Raw genomic sequence first — 24,720 nt, forward strand, 5'->3', positions numbered from 1 at the left:
GGATGACATCTAGTCTCTCTTGTGAACCCCGACAACTTGCCGGTGCTGCTTCGACATAAACAAGACTTTGGAATAACAGCAGCCATTATTGCAGCTATCGCATCCGCCGCCGCTGCTACTGCTGCCGCGGTAGCGTTGACAACCTCGGTACAGACAGCCGCCATGCTCAACAACGTCACAGGAATGGTCGCTGAAGCATTGGCTACGCAAGAACAAATTAACGGACATTTGCATGCTGGGATCCTTATTGTAAATCAAAGGGTTGATCTTGTACAGGAACAACTTGATATCCTAGAGTCAATTGTGTCAATTAGGATGCATACATAATATGGACGGACTTTGTATCACCCCTATAGCTCATAACAACTTATCCTTAGCAACTAACCTCTCTAGACAATTGGGAAGAATGCTTAATGGTACCTGGAACCGTCAATTTCAAAATTTAACTAAGCAATTACGAGCTCAAATTATATCAATATTCTACCAAAGTAACTATTGCACCTGTTAGTGAGTGGAAAAAATGTTACAGCAATCTGTTTCGTTCCTCAAACAGTGGGCCGGACTTGGTGCCATGGCTGTTCTCTTAATCACAGCTAACATACTAATGTTACGTTGGGTGTGTGGCTGTGTCCGTCGCAATCAATGACAATAACACCTCATGGTTCAAGCCATGATGGCTCCTGAAGCTGGTACCTCCCCCCAGATATGGCTAAGTATGCTAGATCGGTAGTCAAAGACGGGTAAGACTGATCCCACACCATAGCAACCTAAGACAGGGGCTCTTCGACCAGGGAGAGTACCCGATGACGGGTAAGCATGTGTGCTGAGGATTGGCAACCTAAGACAGGCACGATCTCAGCCATTATAAATAAATAAAAAAGGGGGAGATGTCGGGAGCCGGTACAGGAGGCCTACTCTAAGAGCCGTAAGGGACTGAATATGATTGGCTGTTCATTTAGGTCCACTCTGGCAGGAGGTGCATGAGCACTGCATTGTGATTGGGTAACACTGCCTATATAAAAACGCATGCGCCGAGGGTAAAAGGGAGAGGAAAAAAAAAGCGATTAAAGAAGAAGGTTCGCCGCTACGTGAGTCTCCGAGTCGTTCTTGCGGGCCGAGAGCGACAGTGACAAGTTACATATACTATATTCATCAGTCATTTCGGGAAATTGGAGTGTGGAAAAATCTTGAATGGATGTTTTTAACTTTTTTTTTTAATGTTCAGTTAGCCAACATACAGCATATCATTAGTTTTTGATGTAGTGTTCAGAGATTTCATTAGTGTGTATAACACCCGGTGCTCATTACAAAACATGGCCTCCGTGATACACATCACCTGGTTACCCTGTCCCTCTCAAGCCCCTCTCTTCTGTAACCCTCTGTTTCCTGGAACCCAGAGTCTCTCATGGTTTGTCTCCTTCTCTGATTTCTTCCCCTATGATCCTCTGCGCTATTCCTTTTACTCCATGTATGAGTGAAACCTATGATAATTGTCTTTCTCTTTTTTTGACTTATTTCACTTAGCATAATCCCCTCTAGTTCTATCCATGTTGATGCAAATGGTGGGTATTCACCTTTTCTGATGGTTGAGTAATATTCCATTGTATATATGAACCATATCTTCTTTATCCATTTGTCTGTTGAAGAACAGCTCGGCTCCTTCAACTGTTTGGCTCTTATGAGCATTGCTCTTATGAACATTGGGGTGTATATGCTCCTCCTTTTCACTACATCATATCTTTGGGATAAATACCTAGTAGTGCAATTGCTAGGTTGTAGAGTAGCTCTATTTTTAACATCTTGAGGAACCTCCATACTGTTTTCCAGAGTGACTATACCGGTTTGCATTCCCACCAATAGTGTAAGACAGTTCCTCTTTCTCCACATCCTCACCAACATTTGTTATTTCCCATCTTATTAATTTTTGCCATTCTAACTGGTGTAGGTGATACCTCATTTTGGTTTTGATTTGTATTTTCTTGATGGTAGTGATGTTGAATATTTTTTCATGTGTCTGTTGCCTGTCTGTATGTCTTCTTTGGAGAAGTGTCTGTTCATGTCTTCTGCCCTCATTTCTTGATGGATTGTTTGGTTTTTGGGTGTTGAGTTTGAAAAGTTCTTTATAAATCATGGATACTAGCCCTTTATCTGAAATGTCATTTGCAAATATCTTCTCCCATTCCATGGGTTGCCTCTTAGTTTTTTTTTGACTGTTTCCTTTGCTGTGCAGAAACATTTTATCTTGATGAAGCCCCAAAAGTTCATTTTTGGTTTTGTTTCCGTTGGTTTTGGATTTGTGTCTTGAAAGAAGTTGGAGCAGCTGATGATGAAGAGGTTACTGCCTATGTTCCCCTTTATGATTTTAATGGATTCCTGTCTCACATTGAGGTCTTTCATCCCTTTTGAGTTTATCTTTGTGTATTGTTTAAGAGAATGATCAGCTTCATTCTTCTGCATGTGGTTGTCCAATTTCCCCAACACCATTCGTTGAAGAGATTGTCTTTTTCCCATTGAACATTCTTTCCTGTTTTGTTGAAGATTAGTTGACCATAGAGTTGAGGGTCTAGTTCTGGGATCTCTATTCTGTTCCATTCATCCATGTGTCTGTTTTTGTGCCAGTACTATGCTGTCTTGATGATCACAGCTTTGTAATATAGCTTGAAGTCAGGCATTATGATACCCCCAGCTTTGGTTTTCTTTTTCAGCAATCCCCTGGTGATTCTGGGTCTTTTCTGGTTCCATACAAATTTTAGGATCATTTGTTCTAGCTCTGTGAAAAATGTCAATGGTGTTTTGATAGGGATTGCATTGAAAGTATGGATTACTATGGGACAGCATAGATATTTTCACAATGTTTATTCTTCTAATCCATGAACATGGAATGTTTTTCCATCTCTTTGTGTCTTCCTCCATTTCCTTTCTTTTCTTCGCTTTTTAAGATTTTATTTATTTATTTGTCAGGGAGAAAGAGAGAGAGCACAAACAGGCAGAGCAGCAGGCAGAGGCAGAGGGAGAAGTAGGCTCCCCACTGAGCAGGGATCCCAAGGTGGGACTCCATCTCAGGGCCCTGTGATCATGACCTGAGCTAAAGGCAGACGCTTAATTGATTAAGCCACCAAGGTGTTACTCTCCATTTTTTTTTTTTTTCCATAAGTGTTCTATAGTTTCTAGAACGAAGATCCTTGACTTCTTTGCTTAGGTTTGTTCCTAGGTATCTTAAGGGTTTTGGTGTGATTGGAATTGATTTCTTAATTTCTCTTTATTCCATGATATTGTTAATGTATAGAAATGCAACTGATTTCTGTGCATTGATTTTGTATCCTGCCATGTTGCTGAATTGCTATATGAGTTCTAGTAACTTGGGGTTGGAATTTTTTGGGTTTTCCACATAAAGTATTATATCATCTTTGCCAATTTGAATGCCCTTTATTTTGACTTCTTTGCTAATTTGAATGGCCTTTATTTCTTTTTGTGGTCTGATTACTGAAGCTAGGACTTTTAGTACTATATTGAACAATATATGGTGAGAATGGCCATCCTTTTCCCTTAAGGTTTTGAACCTTAAGGGAAAAGCTCTGTTTTTTCCCATTGAGAATGTTATTCACTGTGGGCCTTTTATAGATGGCTTTTGTGATATTGAGGTATGTTCCCTCTATCTTTATACTTTGAAGAGTTTTAATTAGGAAAGGATGCTGTATTTTCTTAAATGCTTTTTTTGCATAATTGAGAAGATCTTATGGTTCTTGTCTTTTCTTTTCTTAATGTGCTCTGTCATGTTGATTGATTTGTAAATGTTGAATCACACTTGCATCCCAGGAACAAATCCCACCTGGTCATGCTGAATAATCTTTTTAATGTACTGTTTGATCCTCTTGATCTTGTTGAGTATTTTGGCATCCATATCAATTCTCATCAAGGATATTGGTCTGTAATTCTTCTTTTTGATGGAACCTTTGTCTGATTTTGGGATCAGGGTAATGCAGGCCTCATAGAATGAGTTTGGAAGTTTTCCTTCTATTAAAATTTTTTTAAACAGGTTCAGTAGAATAGGTATGATTTATTCTTTAAATGTTTGGTAGAATTCCCCTGGAAAGCCATCTGGTCCTGGACTATTATTTTTGGGGAGGTTCTTGATTACTGCTTCAATTTCCTTGCTGGTTATTGATCTGTTCAGATTGTCTATTTCTTCCTGTTTCAGTCATGGTCGTTTATAAGTTTTCAGGGATATGTCCATTTCTTCTAGGTTGTTTAATTTGTCAGCATATTGATGTTGGTAATAATTTCTAATAATTATTTCTATTTCCTTGGTACTGGTTGTGATCTCTTCCCTTTCGTTCATGATTTTATTAATTTGGGCCCTTCTCTTTTCTTTTGGATAAGTCTGGCCAGAGGTTTATCAACCCTATTAATTCTTTCAAAGAACCTGCTTCTAGTTTTGTTGATCTGTTCTACTATTTTTTTCTGGCTTCTATTTCATTGATTTCTGCTCTGATCTTCATTATTTCTCTTCTCTTGATTGGTTTAGGCCTTATTTGCTATTCTTTCTCCAGATCCTTTAGGTATAAGGTTAGCTGTCCATTTGGGATTTTTCTAATTTTTTGAGAGAGGCTTGGATGGCTATGCATTTATGTATTTCCCTCTTAGGAGCACCTTTGCAGCATCTTACAGGTTTTGGACTAATGTGTTTTCATTTTCATTAGCTTCAATCAATTGTTTAAGTTCTTCTTTAAGTTCATGTTTGATCGTCATTCTTTAGCAGGATGCTCTTTAACTTTCAAGTTTTTGAGTTTCTTCCAAATTTCTTCTTGTGATTGAGTTCCAGTTTCATATCCTTGTGGTCTACAAATATGAAAGGATAATTTCAGTCTTTTGGTTTGTTTGAGACCTGGTTTGTGACCCAATATATGGTCTGTTCTGGAGAAAGTTCCATGTGCACTCAAGAAGAATGAGTATTTTGTTGTTTTAGAGTGGAGTATTCTGTATATATCTATGAGATCCATCTGATCCAATGCATCATTCAAAGCTCTTCTTTGTTGATCTTCTGCTTAGATGATCTGCCTATTGCTATGAGTGGAGAGTTGAAGTCTCCTCTTATTAATGTATTATTATCAATGTCTATTTTGGTTAATTGGTTTATATATTTGGCTATTTCTATGTTGGGGGCATAGATGTTTACAATTGTTAGATCTTCTTGTTGGATAGACCCTTTAAATGTGATATAGTGTCCCTCTATTATCTCTTGCTACGGTCTTTGGTTAAAAATCTAATTTGATACAGGATTGCTACATATTCTTTTGAGGTCGATTAGCATGGTAAATTGTTCTCCACCCCATCATCTTCAATCTGGACATGTCTTTAGGTTCAAAATGAGTCTGTTGTGGACAGCATATGGATGGGGCTTGCTTTTTTATCCAATCTAAAACTGTCTTTTGATGGGAGCATTCAGTCCACTTACATGAAGAGTAATTATTGAAAGATATGAATTTAGTATCATTGTATTGCCTGTAAAGTCCCTATTTATGTAGATTTTTTGTTTCTTTTCTATGTGACTCTTAGGATTTCTCTTTGCTTACAAATCCCCCTTAATATTTCTTACAAGTCTGGCTTGGTGGTCACATACTCTTTCTGTTTCTGCCTGTCCTGAAAGCCTGTCCTTTATTTCTCTATCCATTCTGAATGACAGACTTGCTGGGTAGACTATTCTTGGCTGCATATTCTCCTCATTTGGTACCCTGAATATGTATTGCCAGCCCTTTCTGGTTTCTGTAGACAGGCCAGATGTTATTCTGATGTTCTGATATTCTGATGTTCCTCCCTCCATATATAAGAAATCTCTTCCCTCTAATTGCTCTCAGGATAACTTATTTGGCTCTAAGATTTGCAAGCTTTGCTATTAAATGTTGTGGTGTTGATCTATTTTTATTTGTTTGGGGAGGGGTCCTCTCAGCCTCTTGGACACTAATGCTTATTTCTTTCCCCAGATGGGAAGTTCTCAGCTATGATTTTCTCACATATACCTTCCAGCTCTTTCTCTCTCTCCCCACCCCCTTGAGAATTCTAATAGTTCTGACATTGGAAGGTTTCATGGCATCACTGATCTCTCTAAGTCTATTTTCATGGGCTCCTAGCTGCCTATCCCTATTTTCCTCAGCTTGTTTCCTTTCTATCAGCTTATCTTCTAGATCACTGATTTTTTCTTCTGCCTCTTTTACCCTGGCTGTTAGAGTATCCAGTTTAGACTGTGTCTCATTCATAGCATTTTTAAGTTTGGCCTGGTTAGATCTCATTCCTGCCCTTAGAGATTCTATATTTTCACTATTTTTTTTTTCAAGCCTAGTTATTGACTTCATGTAGTCTGTCTCTGACATTTTGCTTGCATCCATATCCATTAGTTCTATGACAGAGGACATTGTCTCTGGTTCTTTTCTTTGTTGAGAGTTCCTCCTCCTAATCATTCTGTGGAGGGTTGATTGAGTGAGTAACAGAGTGCAGAATACCAACCATGACCCAAGCTATGTGCACCCTACCAAAATCCAGAGGAGTCAGACAAAAAAAAAAGACAAAATGAAACACAAGAATAAAATTAAAAAATTGAAAAATTTTTAAAAAGGGGGTTGGTGAAGGGAAGCTATAATCTCTTAGTGTGGACAAAGCAGGGTGTTTCAGTTCTTCCTGGATATATTTTAGTCTATGTGTTAGAGGACGCTACATCCCAAAATTAAAAGGAAAGTAAAACTGAATATAGTGAAAAAAGGGGCTAAAATAGAGCATGTATCTATAAAAAATATGGTGTCTTCTAGGTGTTAGAGGATATAATGTCCCAAAATTACAAGGAAAGTAAAACTGAAGAGAGTGAAAAACAGGGGCTAAAATAAATTGTAGATCTATAAAAAATATAGGTGTGTAAAAATACAAGTTAAAAAATGACTCTGAAAAATAAGTTGACACAATAGACATCTAGTTAGAATGAGGAGAAGATAAAAAGAAAAATATAACAGAGAAAAAAAAAAAGAAGAGGAAGAAAAGAAAAGTAGAATTCTACCTGAAAAAATAAGTCGTGAGGCCACACCTGGAGCTCAATATAAGATTTTCCCCTGGTGTTGGGATTTTACAGTCTTACAGGATCTATAGCATTGTCATTCATCTGTTCGTCCAGCCTGTCTTCTAGGGAAGGGGGCTGTCACCCTGTTTCTCAGGTCACCCTTCCTACAGCCAGTTGCCCCTTGTCAGGGGGATGGGCTCAGTGGAAAGGGGTCTTCTATGTGGCTTTTGTTCCCTGGGGGTTTCCACTCCTCTTCAGGGGATCAGAGCAAAAAGGGCCACAGCCAAACCTCTGGCCCAGATGGGAAAAATCTCAGTCTGTACTCTTTGGTAGACCCTTCAGGACCAACGGTCTCCACTTCTGTATGCACCACTGAAAACTGCAGCCTCCTGCAGTGCACCCCCACAGCAGCTCTCTCAGAGGTAGTCCTGGGACTTAGGAGAGCCACTGTCCTTTGTGCTTCAAAAACCAAAAGCACCTGCGGGCTTGCACGTACATGGGAAGTTCCAGAATCAGGTCTGGGTTCCACTCTACAGCCCTTTCCCAACCACAACTGCTCTGGGAATTTTTGCCCAGTTGCAGGCACAGGTTCCAGATTTTTTCAGGCTGTTCAAGGAAAGAGTGGTTATGGACCAGCCTGGCTTGCAGTTTGCAGTTTATGGCAATCTGGGCTGTGGGTCCCTTCCTGAGCTCACTGACCTTAACCTGCTTCCTGGCACCAATGCTTGGGCCTTGTACCGTTTTTTTGCTCTGGGATCCCTCATAGCTTGAGACCACCTTGAATTCTGCCTTTTCATTTGCAGAGGCCCCTGCAGAGAGGGATGGCTCTCCCTAGAGCAGATGTCTAAGGGTTCTGATGTTGTGCTCCGGTGTTATATTATTTTCCAGGAGCCAGCTTTTGGCAGCTTCCTCTCCTTCTGTTTATCTTCCAATATCTCCCTGCCGATTCATGACTCTGCACATCCTGCCTTGCAAAAAAGCAGTCGCTTGTTGTGCTTGCAGGTATCCAGATATATATTCTTAAATTTCTGGCTGATTTTGTGGGTGTTCACAATGATTTGATAGATAGCCAGCTAAATTCAGGGGACTTGCTGAAATGGGGTCCCCTACTTTTCTCCCTTCCTACCTCCTCCAAAAAATGATGTTTTTAACATTAAAGGGGTTTTGAGAAATGGAGGAGGGCAAAATCCCTGAGAAAGAAAGAAATGTCCAGAGGCTCAGGCTGATAAAGTTAAGTAGGTTGTGAACCTAAGAACTGGAAGTTTAAATCACCACCACTATCATCATCATAGTCCTCATACTTAGAGCTGCTCAATGTTTACTGTAAACCATCTACTCACTAAACTAAGAGCTAAAGACATGGTGTTTCACTTGGGACTCACAAGTATATATTATAGATAGCACAACTTGGGTAAAAAAAAAATTCAGTAATATCTAAAAATAAGTAAAGTACCAGACCAGGTAGACCTGTCTGATTGCTAGGGCTTGAGGCATGGTTTCTGTATTATACTGAAAATTCACCTTTTCCTAACATTGACAAAAATCTGAATCAAAGTTAGGGTATGCTTCTCTGAAGAACTTCCCTATAAGAAAAAAACATTGATAGAATACATATCAAAGCTAATATAGTTTTCTTGAAGCAGCATCCATAAATGTAAAAGGCTAACAAGTCAAGAAAACATATATAATGCCTAAACATTAATGACTCTAGGGTATAAAGAGTTCTTATATTTTAATGAGAAAGACATTTAAGGGGTGTGCAGGTGGTTCAGTCAGTTAATAACTGCCTTTGGTCAGGTCATGATGTCGAGGTCCCAGATCAAGTCCCTCATCAGGCTCCCTGCTCAGCAGGGAGTATGTTTCTCCCTCTCCCCCTCCCTCTCCACTGTTCTGTCTCCCTCTCTTTCAAATGAATAAATAAAATCTTTTAAAAAAGACATTTAAAAGTTACATTAAGAAACATTAATTAAGAAACACTAATAAAACATAAAAAGAAGAAATAAAATGACCAATAAACATGCCATGACAGCATTTTCAACACAGCGTTAGTTATCAAGATACATAAGAGCTGCTAGAGAAAAGAAACAGGTTAGCTTTAGGATAAAGAATGTGTGATTTGGGCTTCAAAATTCTGTGTGCAGAGAAATGGCTCCAGATGGAAAGGAAATATTCTTTTTACTCTTGTAGAATGAGCTATGGGCTGAGGGTTGGAACCAAGCTTATAAAGCAGCTTGTAGTTGGAATAGAGTATTTTTTTAACTTTTTAGCAGCAAGGTAGTTGACAGTGGCTATCATAATACCAAAGAACTTGGTTTATCCTACTAAAAATAGTAAGACACTAACAGTTTCTATCTTTTATTATTCTTAGTTGTGGTTAAAAAAATACATGACATAAAATGTATTTTCTAAACCATTTATAAGTTAATCATACTAAGTCAGATTTCCAGAACTTTTTTTATCTTGCAAAACTTAAACTCTATCACATTAAACAGCACCCCATTTCCCCTTTTCTCAGCTCTGGGAAACTACCTTTCTACTTTCTGTTCCCATAAATTTTACTACTTTAGGTATCTCACATAAGTGAAATCATGTACTATCTATTGTTTTGTGACTGGCTTATTTCACTTACCTTATATCTTCAAGGTTCATCCATACTATGTGACTGAATTTCCTTTTTTTAAAAAATATTGGTGAGGACGTGGAGATACCGGAACTCTTGTGTATTGCTGGCAGAAATGTAAAATAAATCAGTCATTATGGAAAATAGTATGGAATTTCTTCAAAAATTCAAAAATAGAATTACCATATGTTCCAGCAAATCATGTTTCTAGGTATATAGCCAAAGGAATTGAAAGTAGGATCTTGAGGAGATATTTGAAAATTCATGTATATACATGACGAATTCTTAGCAGCATTATTCACAGTAGTCAAGAGGAAGAAGGAGCAATTTTACCATGCTACATATATTACTTAGTCGTAAGAAGTCAGAATCCAGCAGCAACTTTGCACAAGACAGCTTGGAAGTGCTAACAGTAGAGGTATGCGCAAAGTGATAAAAAGTGTTGTTTTGGGGGCACCTGGATGGCTCAGTTGGTTAAGCATCTACCTTCAGCTCAGGTCAGGATCTCAGGGTCTTAAGATAGAGCCCCACGTCAGGCTCCTGCTCAGTGGGAAGCCTACTTCTCCCTCTGCCCTCCCCCGCGACTTGTGTCCTATCTCTCTCTCTCAAATAAATAAATAGTCTTAAAAAAAAAAAAAAGTGTTGTGGTAGGGAGGCATGAAAGGATCCATAAAAGAGATGATTAAGAAAGTTCCCACTTGGGAAGAGGGTTAAGGGATTCTGGGTAAAAAAAAAAAAAAAAAAAAAAAAAACAGCAAACATATGCAAAGGCATAGAAGCATGACAGAATATTGAATTTCCACAGAACTGCAATTATTTGGGGGCACATAGTTCAGTTAGTGGCTCTTTAAATGTTCTTAAGTTTGGGGCACCTGGGTGGCTCGGTGGGTTAAGGCCTCTGCCTTCAGCTCAGGTCATGATCCCAGAGTCCTGGGATCGAGCCCCGCATTAGGCTCTCTGCTCCGTGGGGAGCCTGCTTCCTCCTCTCTCTCTGCCTGCTTCTCTGCCTACTTGTGATCTCTGTCTGTGAAATAAATAAAGTCTTTAAAAATATATATATATATTCTTAAGTTTACCATTTAACCTTCTGATGTTATAGTTTGATGGGTCATGTTTCTAACCTGTTCTTCATGACCCAACTGAGGTCTGTCTTATCTCTTTCATCAAGTCATCCTTTTCTCTCCTGGATTTTTTTTTTAAATAAGAGATTAATTTTTACAGCAGTTTTAGGTTTATTAAAAAATTGCTCAGGAACTGCATATACCCTGCTTCACCTGCTACTTTCTGAGGTTATTAACGTCTTGCGTTAGGGTGGAACATTTGCTACAACTGAAAAGGCAATCTCTTATTATTAACTAAAGTTTTTAGTTTACATTAGTGTTCATTCTTTGGGTTGTACAGTCCCCTGGGTTTTGACAAATGCTTAATGTCCAGTGTCCATCACTGTGGTATTACACGGAATAGCCTCACTGCTCTCAAATGCTCTGTGCTCTACCTATTCCTTCCTCCACCTTCTCCTGAACCCTTGGCAACCACTGATAGCTCTACTGTCTCAGCAGTTTCGTTTTCTCCAGAAAGCCACATGTTTGAGGTCATACAGCGTGTAGCTTGCTCAGTGACTTATTTCACATAGCATTTTCTCTCTTGGATTTTAAGAGACTAATACTTATGTGAAAATGTGTCCATTATCACTCTGTGACAGCCACAATGCCTACAATGGTAGTGGCTATGCACTCTACAAGGGGGGCATCATTTACAAAACTCTGATTAGAACAGTGCTCTCTGGAACTGCACAAGAGGTCAGCTGTATCCAAATAATAATGAGATCTTTGTTGATTATTTTCTTTCCATATGCAATCTCTCATTTATCCCCCTTATTAGATTACAAGCATTTTATTTCATTATTTTTTAAAAAGTTTTTATTTATTTACTTGACACAGAGAAAGCACACGCAGCGGGGAACAGCAGAGGAAGAGGGAGAAGCAGGCTCTCCGCTGAGCAAGGAGGCCAATACAGGAGTCGATCCCAGCACCCTGGGATCATGACCTGAGCTGAAGGCAGCCATCTAACCGACTGAGCCACACAGGCGCTCCGATTACATGCGTTTTCAATACAGTGTCGGTTTAGTTCTTTCTTACCAAGGCTCAAGGAGTGACTTTCCAATGATAAGAACCTGAAAGATGCTTTTTAAAAAATTATGTTTTAGTTAAAATGAAAGGAAACAAAACTTTGATGTTTTATCCAAGATTTTGTGTTCAAACCAAAAATCTAGTTAGATGTTTATACTGTAATTATGCCAATTCCATTTAGGCAATTTCACCTTGCACTGCTTACAAGTTAATACTCCCGAATTGTCACTCCAATTAATTACTTCTCTGCTCATTAAACATTGATGACCTGTCTGGGAGGGACCATGTTCACTAGAGATCTTCACTCCTGTTTACCCACTTACCTTTCCACTCTACACCCTAAAGGTGGCTCTCAAACTTCGGTGTGCATCAGAGTCAATAGCAGGACTTGTTAAAATACAGGTTTCTGGGTCCCACCCCCAGACTTTCTGATTTAGTAGGTCTGGGTGAGGCCCTAGTACTTACCTTTCCAGTTCGTTATTGGATGGTGCTGAGGAGGGAATTCCCCTTTGAGAACCACTGCACTATTATAACTTAGCTACTCATTCTTTCTTTTTATGTGTGCTTTGTTCTTCAAAAAAAAATCTCCATTCTAGATTTTTCTCTTTCTCACATTCTACCTGTTGATACTCTGCACATTCTCCAGGTCCCATCCTTCTACTGACATTTTTATGGCCTGTAATTTATCAAGGAATTCCTGAATCCTTGTCCCAACCCTCCCCACTGTGACCCCATGATCCAAGCTACTATCTTTCCTCTCCCACACTTCTGCAACAGCCTCTTAATTGGTCTCCTTGCTTCTTCTTCTCTGTTCTTAGAGGCATATATTTTAAGAGGCTCCTACTAGTTTCTTCAAAATAATAGTAAAAATAGGATGACTGCCAGTTTGTTTTGTACATGGAAAGCATATTGCATAGATAGACCATTTTATTAAGAAATATAGGATGAAGGGAATAGGAATTTTTTTTTCCTTTGGTTTGTCTCTTTTTTCTGTGTATACACTTAACACAAATCTACCTAATTGTTTTTTAAATTGCGAAATTATTTAGTTTTTCTTTTCTTAACTGATTAGGTGTAAAGCCTTAAGGAAGTGATTCATTAGCCATCAGGGAAATGCAAATCAAAATCACAGTGAGATACTATTTTCCTCACAATAGAGCAGCTGTAATTAAAAAGACAGACAGTAACGAATAAGGAGAAACTGGAACCCTCATATATTGCTGGTGGGAATGCAAAATGATGTAGGCAGTTGGAAATCTCAGTCTAGTGGTTCCTCAAATGTTATCCATAGAGTATCATGGAGCCCAAAATTCCATTCCTGAGTATGAACCCAAGAAAACTTGGGTTTCACACAAGAACTTGTACACAAATGTTCATAGCAGCATGATTAATAATATCCCAAAAGTGGATTCAACCCAAATGTCCACCAATTGAGGAATGGGTAAGTGTAATGTGATCTATCCATAAAATGAGATATTATTAAGCAATAACAAAGGAATGGGGTACTGTTACATCCACGATATTGATGAACCTTGAAAACTAAAGAGGAGGAGACATTCATGAAATACCAGATATTGTATGATATCATTGGTATGAAATTCCCAGAATAGGCAAAACTATAGAGAATAGAAAGAGGATTAGTGGCTGCCTATTGGGGATGGGAGGTTGAGGAGAAATGATAGTGATCACTAATGGTCATGAGCTTTCTTTTGGGGTGATTAAAATGTTCTAAAATTGTGGCAATTTTTACAACGTAACTCTGAATATACTATAAAACATTGAAATATACACTTTCTTGGGCCAATCATATGCTATGTGACTTACCCATAAAGCTGTTATTTAAAAAAAAAATCAAATAGGCAGAACTTTAAGGTTTAAAGGCATCTCTTTGGCTAAGGTCAGGTGAAAGTGAAATGAAAAAAAAAAATAAAAACAAAATGCCCTTTACCTCTTTGAACAATTGTTAATAGTGGGTTGGTAGTGTTGGACATTCATACTGATCTCAATGACCTGAACATTCCCATATTTGATTTTAACTCAAACACACCCATGCATTTCTCTCAGCTCTGTAATTCGAAGACTAGTTGACATGAAAGCATTTTCTTAGACTTTTCCTATTACTTTGCTTTTTAGAATCAAGTCCATGACAGACCTGAGGGATAGCATTTAACTATAGCCTCTGCCTGCTGCTGGGAAATTTGTTCTCTTAAATGATTCTAGATTGCACTGAAATCAAGATATTGAGGAAAGAATATACCCAGTGAAAATGTCATACACATTAAGTAGATGTGAAAAAGTATACATCATAAAATTTAGTAGGGTACATATAAAAGAAAACTATAAATAAATATCTTTATAAGTCTGAATGTTATGTGTTAAATGAGTATTATATGCTGTTTATCTACTGAGTATATTTTATTTTATTTTTAATTTATTTTTATTTGTTTTTTGTTTTTGTTTTTGTTTTTGTTTTTTTTTAGAGAGAGTGCATAAGAGCATGTGAGTGAGGCCAGGGAGGGGCAGAGGGAGAAAGAGAGAGTTGTTGTTTTTGGTTTTTTTTTTTTTAGTTTGATCATTTGCTTTTAATCTTTCATTTTGACATTCTTTTAAGCTTACAGAAAATTTGTAAGATAGTAGAAGGATAACCTTTTTTACTGGAATTTCCCTAAAGGTAACATTTTATTACATTTGCATATATATATATATATATATATATATATATATATATATGTATGTATGTATTTGTCTTTATATTTACATATCTGTAATTATTTTTTTCTGAATATTTCAAGTTGCTGTCTGATGCCCCCTTACCCTTAAATACTTTAGCGTCTATTTCCTATAAAAAGAGCATTCTCTTGCATAACCACTATATAATTGTAAAAAATCAGAAAATGAACATTGATGCAATAATATTACTTAATCTAAAGACAGATTTCACTAATTTTCCTAATAATGTCCTTCACTGCAAGAAGAACCGAGAATGATGCATTACATTCCACCAACGCTGTTTCTCAATCTTGTATACTCTGGACTTGCTTGTATGTTTTTCTTTATACTCTGTTAACTGGCAGTTTTATTAACATATGGTGTATTATTTGTTTCATGGGTACAGGTCTGTGATTTATCAGTCTTACACAATTCAAAGCACACACAAAAGCATATAACCTTCTCAATGGCCATCACCCAGCCACCCCATCCCTCCAACCCTCCAACCCCTCCAACAACCCTCAGTTTTTTTCCCAAGATTAAAATTACCTTATGGTTTGTCTCCTTCTCTAGTTTTCTCTTGTTACATTTTCCCCTCCCTTTCCCTATGATCCTCTGTCTTGTCTCTAAAATTTCTCATATCAGTGAGATCATATGATAATTGTTTTCTTCTGACTGACTTATTACATTTGACATTATACCCTCTAGTTCCATCCCTCTAGTCCAGTCCTCTAGTCCAGTTCCAACTGGACTGAAAACGGTCCAGTTTCATGTCATTGTAATGGCAAATATTTTTGATGGCTGCATAGTATTCATACACACACACACACACACACACACACACACACCACCTCTTCTTTATCCATTAATCTGTTGGTGGACATCTAGGCTCTTTCCATTGTTTGGCTATTGTGGACATTGCTGCTATAAACATTGTAGTGCATGTGCCCCTTCAAATCACTACATTTGTATCCTTAGGGTAAATACCCAGTAGTATGATTGCTGGGTTGTAGGGTAATTCTATTTTCAACTTTTTGAGGAACCTTCATACTGTTTTTGAGGGTGGCTGCACCAGTTTGCATTCCCACAAACAGTGGAGGAAGATTCCAGTTTCTCTGTATCCTTGCCAGCACCTGTCACTTCCTGACTGATTAATTTTACCCATTCTGACTTGTATGAGATGGTAGCTCATAGTGGTTTTGATTTGTATTTCCCTGATGCTGAGTGATGTTGTGCACTTTTTCATGTGTCTGTTGGCCATTTGGATGTGTTCTTTGCAGAAATGTCTGTTTATGTCTTCTGCCCATTTCTTGATTGGATTATTTGTTCTTTGGGTGTTGAGTTTGGTAAGTTCTTTATAGATTTTGGATACTAGCCCTTTATCTGATATGTCATTTGTGAATATCTTCTTCCATTATGTCACTTGTCTTCTGGTTTTTTTTACTGTTTCCTTGCTGTGCAAAAGCTTTTGATCTTGATGAAGTCCCAGTAGTTCATTTTTGCCCTTGCTTCCCTTGCCTTTGGCGATGTTTCTAAAGTTGCTGTGGTTGAGGTCACAGAGGTTGCTGCTTGTGTTCTCCTCAAGGATTTTGATGGATTCCTGTCTCACATTGAGGTCTTTCATCCATTTTGAGTCTATTTTTGTGTGTGGTGTAAGAAAACGGTCCAGTTTCATGCTTCTGCACGTGCCTGTCCAAATTTCCCAACACCATTTGTTGAAGAGACTGTCTTTTTTCCATTCAACATTCTTTACTGCTTTGTCAAATATTAGTTGACCATAGAGTTGAGGGTCCATTTCTAGGCTCTCTATTCTGTTCCATTGATCTATGTGTCTGTTTTTGTGCCAGTTCTGTCTTGATGATTAAAGCTTTGTACTAGAGCTTGAAGTCTGGAATTGTAACGCCACCAACTTTGGTTTTCTTTTTCAACATCCCTCTGGCTATTCAGGGTTTTTTCCTGGTTCCATATAAATTTTAGGATTATTTGTTCCATTTCTTTGGAAAAAGTTGATGGTATTTTGATAGGGATTACATTAAATATGTAGATTGCTCTAGGTAGCATAGTCATTTTCACAATATTTGTTCTTCCAATCCATGAGCATGGAATGTTCTTCCATTTCTTTGTGTCTTCCTCAATTTATTTTGTGGATATTCTATTGTTTTCTGAGTACAGATTCTTTACCTCTTTGGTTAGATGTATTCCTAGGTATCTTATGGTTTTGGAGAGAGAGAATCTTAAGCAGGTTCCATGATGAGGGGCTCAATCTCATGATCCTGAGATCATGACCTGAAATCAAGTTGGTGGCTTAAGCATCTGTGCCACCCAGGTACCCCCTGAGTGTATTTTATAAGTTCTTCTTGGTACATGTAGTTTTAGAGTTCTTCAATTTGTAAAACATATCACTGGAATTCCATAACATTATGGCAGTCAGAAGTGGTTTTCTGCAAATAAAAATATGTATATAACCTTTGAGGTAAAAAGAAACTCAGAATATTTGTCACCAGAACTTGGAGGTGAACCTCAGCCATTTCATACAGAGAAGTAACTGGCATCAGACAATAGTGTAGCTGCCAGTGTCATAGTTTGCCTGAACCATTATGGGGAAAGCAACTGATGGGTCTCATAGTAAAGTCTAATCATTTTAAACTGAGTCAGTTAGCCAATTTTATATGGATAAATATTCAACATAAAGGTTTTAGAAAACAAAAATTTAAATGTCAAAAAAAGAATAGTGGACTCACAGAACTCTTGCCTCCAAAATAAGATGTATGTGTCATAACCCCTAAAGTATGGGAAGAAATGTTTAAAAGTTCATTCTACTTTTATATCTACATGATAAGAAACTAATGCTTCATAATCTTTTCATAAACTAATGCATATTTATAGAAGTTAAATAAACATGTACACATATTTATTAGGGCCCTAAGCTCAAACAAACAAACAAACATTACAGATAGAGCATAAGGTTTACTGTGTAGATCTTAAATTGGTGGTCAGCAAATAGAGCTGGGTATCAGAAACGGGTCTCTTATTTTTTCTTGATGTTTAAACAACAAGTTCTTTTTCAACATTTAAGAAAAAAACACATAAAATGTAAATTTCTAATTGATCTTAAGAAATAAGAAAATCTAGAAACACTGGATTCAGATTTCTGTGTGATAACATTTAGCTGAGTGATCAATGGCTCTCTTCTTTTGTCCAAACGATTTAATTTCTGTTTTAACCAAAGCTCTGCCATTCTTTATTATATTTTGCTTGGCTGGTTTCACTGCTCTATATTATCTTCCTGGCTCTGGTACATATTTAAATTTATAACATAAACTATTTCTGACCAAAATTCATAATCCAAAATCATAACATTTATAAGCAGGAAACAGATATCAGTTAGCTGTTTAGAAACCATTTTAACCCTCCTCTGGGTACATAGCTAATCTACATTTCCCAGTTTATTCTGCAGTTCCGTTTGACCATGTCATTGAGTTCTATCTAGTGGAAGAAAAGTGTGACCCGTTTTTTGTTATCTTCCCACGTCTAATGGCTAGATACCAACAATCTGAGTAATCTTGCAAGGCTACATATGCAAATCAACCTCATTCCTACAGGACTGCCAGAAGCTGACTACCCCATAATCTCCCTCACCATGAAAAATTAGATTCTAAATTAACATTGTCTTAAGTCACTGATAATTGAAGAGTTACCTTAACTAATCCAAGATATAACTGTCCCTTTATTCATCTTCATATGCATCCTCTCAAGAAATCTGACCATCAGTCTTGAGGAAAGAAAAGAAGGGGGAAGATAAAGGAGGAAATACTGATCTATCTCCTTTCTTCTCAAGTTCTTCTATTTTTCTTTCATGTAATTGGCATTTCTTTGGTGGTTACCTCTCACCCCATGCCTCATTCCATTATTACTTCCTTGAGATCATTATAAATTGTGTGCCTTTAGTTGAAATATCAAAAAGTCCAGTTCAAACTTCCTTGAGCAAAATGGTTTTGGCTCCTATGAATGAAAAAGTCCAGAGAAAGGACAGGCTTTATATATACTTGAATCTACTTCCTTGTAGTTCTCAAATGTCAGCCTACCTCTGGTGTCCTTTTTGTTAGCAAAATGGCTGCCACATCTCCCACTTCACATTTGTGTGACACACTCTCCGGGAAGGAGGGGATTCTCTTCCCTTTGCCATTATACTAGTAGTCCTGAGCTTCTCTCTCACTGGGCCATCAAAATTATGTGCCCACCCCTGAACCAATCAACGTGGCTTAGGATGGCTGGCTGATGCTCATGGGTTGGAGATAGAACTTCCATTCCAGGGTGAATGGGGTAGGAGATGGGGCCCATGTCATAATCCATTAGTAAATGAGACTAATTTCTGGTGCCATGGCAGCCTTATTCTTAACATAGATTTTTTATATTTTTCCAGTGCTTTATACTTTTTGAAGATTTTATAATTATATATACTACTATATATGTGTCCATTAAGAATTTTTTAGGATATAGAACACATTTTATTATACTTACTTTACAGATAAATCTGAGGCTGAAAGTTGTTAAGAAATTTGCTCAAGATCACAGACAAGTTAGGGGTAGAACTAGAATTCACTTCTCTTAATGTTTTGCAAAGTGTTTTTTCAACTATACAAGACTACCTCTTCTCTTCCTTGGCTATCTTTGAACACGTATTAGATGAAGATTGTGTTGTAATTGGGTTTCTGGTTCAGAAAATCAAAACTGTTACAAGGATAATTGCCCCTATAAAGTACCACAGTGGCTCCTTTTAGTTCTAAATTGCTTAATCTTTGTGAGTTCAGGTAGTGAAATACACCTTCAATTAAGCATCTCACCCATGAACACAAAGCCCCATTGAAGGACAATGAGCAACCCAACCTTTGTTATGATCAAATCCTAGGGTTAAAGGTAAATACACAATTATATGTAAGAAAGAAAACAGGTTCTCATTCTTCTCTGCTCCTCTGAGAAGCCAGTGTACTGCAAATTAAAGGGAGTGATAGTCTGGCTGCATACGAGCATACGGCATTGATTAGAGTATTATTGCATTACAAGTTCATTGCTGTTGAACAGTGAAAGCATATAATTACTCTTCATAGAATGCAGTATACAGCAAGCAGAGAAGTACATTTCCAGGCCCATATATTTAAATTACGAATGCAGAGCTCATTTTCACCTAAAGAGAAAGCATCATGATTCGGTTATTTAATCATTTTTAAGCAGAGATAAGGATTCACGAGAATGAGAAAGAGAAATGCTTTCATTAAGAGTCACATTACCATATTCAATGTAGAAACTATTGAACCGGAGATATATTTTTGGAAAATTGAATCCACATCAAATCATAATGAACAAAAAAAAAAAAAAAAGGGGGAGCTAAAGAAAAAGGTACATGCTTCAGGTAGTTGAAATAATAGTTTGAAAGACGACAGAAATAAAACCTGGAGATAAAGGTTACAGTTAAAGAAATAGGACACAAAATTTGTAAAAAATCGCTCACCAATTCACTTGATCTTAGTGCTGAGAGTATTTTAAGAAAGATGCTTGAAAGGGAGCAATGAAATACGAATTTTTCCCCACTTCCCATGAAGATTTCTTATGAGGACCAGTCAGTCAACTTGCTGTCTAACTCTCCCATAAAATAGAACCAAAAAACCATATTGATGTTGATCTTTAACTAATCTTTATAATAATTACACTCTATTTTAAAGTAACTGTATTTCCATATATTGGCCCAAAATGTGACCATAAGCAGCATATGGAATAGATGTAAACTTTATTATGGAATAGATATAAACTTTTATTATATATTATTTATTTATGAAATACTCATTGAATTGTAAAACCCATTGAATCCTAAATATTTTTAGTGCTATGATTTTTCATTGTCTTGTCACACTTCAAAAAGTCATCATAATGTTATATTTAGACCTTTCTGGTAGCCAAAAATAAATAAAAACCTATAAACTCTCCTTGTTGTTTCCCTTAAAATTCTTACTCCCTCATTGTCTCAGTTATGGTCCTTTGGTTGCAAGCAGCAAAAACTCATTGTGGCTTGCTTGGGCAGAAGAGTGATGTACTGGAAATATGAAGGGCAGTTCACAGAGTTCAAGGAAGGCTAGAAATTTTTAGTGGGAACAGGAGCAGAGTGGCCCTAAGGATGTAGCTCTCAGGAACTAACTAGTAGCATTTCAAGGCACAGGTACTGCAATGAAAGACCTCCCATGGGTGTCCCATCTTGGTTCTACTTCCCAAAGATTCAGATTCTGAAGATAAATGCTCTTTGTCCTAGCAAAACAGAGGGCAGGGACTCTTGAGTGGGACTCCCACCAAAGAAAAGCACTAAGTACATATGAGAGAGGATTGTCATTCCCTGAACAAGGCATGAGAGCTGTTTAGCCCCAAAATATAAATGTCCATGTGACCCATTTTGTGATCTTATTTCTTCTGGTTTATTTTAGAGTATACAGTGATGAATTGTTACTTTTTTCATATGTTTGTCATACAAACTTTATTCAGGAGAGAGAACTTACTCCTAATTGGGAACTATTTGCTAAGAATTGCTAAGACAGTCTGAGTAATTGCCTAAGAGTAAACAGTCTTCAAGTGGTAGCCGTACTGCTTTAGCATGATGGTATGATGGTTAGGGAATAGCAACTTGTACTGGCATTGTGTCAAACAGTAGGAACAAAACATTACCTTTGCCTGTTCTATTAATAAATGCCTTGCTGTGGAACACATCATTTAAAATATATGTAGTGACAGGCAGATTGCATGCCATTTCTCTGAATATGAATTGTGAACAGGGGCTGCAAAGGTAAGCTCTCTTGTAACTCCCACATGGAGAAGTACCAGTTGCCTGGTCTTGGTTGGCTGACCATCAGTTCTCATCCAGTACCCATGGGGATAAAGTACCTTAAAACAATAGACTTGCATGAGGCTGCCATTTAAGAATAGAAGCAGGTAGCTGCCACCTAATTTCTGCACAGTGGGTCAGAATGACTCATGGTAATTTAAAATGTTTTAAAAACATTAGGGCACTCAGGCCCCCCAGTCAATCCATCCATCAGTCAACGGCCAGAATTTTCACAATGTTTCTAGCCTTTTGGAGTGCTTTACAAGACAGAATAAGCTCTGTGAAGACCAAACCCCTAGATCAACCCCTTTATTAACATGAATCTTTATTCTAATAATCAGTCAAATTTCAAAGAAGGAAATGATGTCATATACATTATACATTATTGTCACATACATTATAGTCAATGGCTTATTAAAGATTATAAAAAAGTGAGTACAAAATGCAGCCTACAGTGATTCCTCATAATAAGAAATCAGACCCTTCTCCTCTTTCTCCTTTTCTTCATCCTCATCATTTTTTTCTATCCCTTCCCACGTGTGGTTCCTCCTCTTCCTCCTCTTCCATCATCAATGCCATAAAGAACTGAGTTTCACTCTGTAATCCTCAGGATCTACAAAAAAACTCATGCAAGCTGAAAATTAACATAAGGGGAGGTTGTTCATGACATCCTAACCCAAAGTTAATTTTGTCAATCTGCTTACTAGGTGGGTGTTCTCTCTCTTTCTTTCCAACATCTGGAACTCTGCTGGGAAAATGACTTCCCCAAACAGAACTGAATAGTTCATAAATCAGCATTGTAGTAAGCAGCAATGGTGGGATGTCAAGTGTTAAACTGGAACTCTTAGTCCTTTTGAACCAGGCAAAGAGTGCCTGTCCTGTTGAGAACAGGGGTTGGCACACTATGGCTCAAAGGCCAAATCCAGCCTGCCTCTGTCTTCTGTGTATAGTTTCATCAGAAAATAGCCACATGATTCTGCATATGTGTTGTTGATTCCTTTGCATTGCATCAACAGAGCTGAGTCATTGCAACAAGGACCACATGGCCAAAGAGCCTAAAATAATTACTATCCTCTACCCCCACCCCCTAAAATTTGCCAACCTCTAATGTAGAACTTTGCTAAGTGCCATGGGGAAATAGAGGGGAGAGGGTTGTTCCATTACCTTATAGAGCACATCATCTTACTAGACTGTGAAGTTGATCACAGAGGAGATATTTAGCTAATGCTATAAGATAGAATTTAATAAATGTCACATTTGGATAGTATTGATTCATTTATATAAATAATGGAGACAGAAGAGCTCAGGCTAGTGCCATTGCACAGAGCTCTAGGATGGGAATCGGCTTTATAGAGTGGGCAGGGTTGGAACTAGAAAAACTCAGAGTTGGAAAGCAGCTTTGAAGACGTCTGGCACAGTGACTCCCACATACCATGCCATGGGCCAGTGTCAGCCCGTGATGGATTTTCTGCCCAATTCCCAACAAAAAGAAGAAAAAAAATCACAGCATGGCTGAGGGTTGTTAAGGTAGTGTTTTTCTTATATCTACCCAACATGGACCATGTCTTGTTGTACATGGTAAGTTTTATAAAGCTAAATTTATTCCACCTAAGAAATAACTCCTTCCTAGATTTGTGCTAAGGTTTCCCTTTGGAAATGGCACTTGAGAGTAGGTGCCATTGCTGCTGTTGTTTATATTCGTACTTGGCAGAATAAAATTCGACAACCTGGTGTCTGCTTCTTCAATTTTTTTTTAAACATGAGAAGAATGAGTATTCTGTTGTTTTAGGGTGGAATGTTCTGTATATATCTATGAGGTCCATCTGTTCCAATGTGTCATTCAATGCTCTTGTTTCTTTATTGATTTTCTGCTTCGATGATCTGTCTCTTTCTGAGAGAGGCGTGTTAAGATTTCCTACGATTAGTGTATTCATATCAATATGACTCTTTATCTTGTTTAACAGTTTTCTTATGTAATTGGCTGCTCCCATATTGGGGGCATAGATATTTACAATTGTTAGATCATCTTGGTGGATAGTCCCTTTAAGGATTATGTAGTGTCTTTCTGTATCTCTGACTACAGTCTTTATTTTAATATCTAATTTATCTGATGTGAGAATTGCTACCCCAGCCTTCTTCTGAGGTCCATTGGCATGAAAAATGCTTCTCCATCCCTTCACTTTCAGTCTGGGTGTATCTTTAGGTTCAAAATGGGTCTCTTGTAGACAACATATGGATGGGTCCTGTTGTTTTATCCAATCTGCAACCCTGTGCCATTTTATGGGCGCATTCAGGCCATTCACATTGAGAATGATTATTGATAGATACGTTTTTATTGACATCGAGTTACCTTTGAAGTCTTTCTTTCTGTAGACTGTCTCTATATTTCTGTTCAATGCTATTCTTAGGATTTTTCCTCTTTTATAGACCCCTCCCCCGATTTATTTGTTTATTTAAGAGAGAGAGAGAGAAAGAGAGGGCACACATGAGCAGGGCAAGGGGCAGAGGGATAGAGAGATCTCCAGCAGACTCCCCACTGAGGGCAGAGCTCACCCCAGAGCTTCATCTCATGACACTGAGATCTTGACCTGAGCCAAATACAAGATCCTGGTGCTCAACTGACTGGGCCACCTGGGCATTCCTGTTTCTTCGATATTTTTAAATGTTTGTTATGCCACTAAACCCAAGAGACTGGGAATCACGCAGAACAGACACTAGTCAGTGTTCCAGTGTCTTCTATAGCATTCTCACCAAATGGCTGATAATGAATCAATGAGAAGAGAAGGCTGTGCAAACAGCAGGAAGTGGAATAAATTTCAGGTGGAGATTAATTTTGTTGATTTCCTCCTAGCTCAGGACCATCACTCTGCATTTGGCTTTTGCTCCCCAAACTCTCAATGTTCTAAAGCTCCCATTTCCACTACATATTGCCCTGCAGAACCTTCTAGGGATTTTCTTGTGTTCAAACAAAACATTTGGATTCACAACCCACTCTAGGCCACATGAGGCTTTAGCCTACTTAAAAGGTTGGGATTCAGAATCCAAAGTTCCTAGGATGGCAGCAGCACCTGTTCTTCTTCTGTGAAGATACTTGCAGTGTTCACATGACAATTACGTGGCTATTAGGTTATGGTTGCTAGATCATATGGTTAGTAGAACCTCTCCTAGGGCAATAGCTCAGGTGCAAGGAGACCACATAGAACAGGTGAGCAGCCCTAGCCCCTAAGGAGCCAATATCTCTTGTAATAATAGTATAGGCAGAATTTCTAGGGTCCATGCAAGGGTCATGGCCAGTTATAAGAGTACCAACCCCACTCAGGAAAGCCCAGAGCTATGACTTCCTATCAAATAGATA

This window comes from Mustela nivalis (assembly GCF_964662115.1).
Source record: "Mustela nivalis genome assembly, chromosome: 1".
Classification (NCBI taxonomy): Eukaryota; Metazoa; Chordata; class Mammalia; order Carnivora; family Mustelidae; genus Mustela; species Mustela nivalis.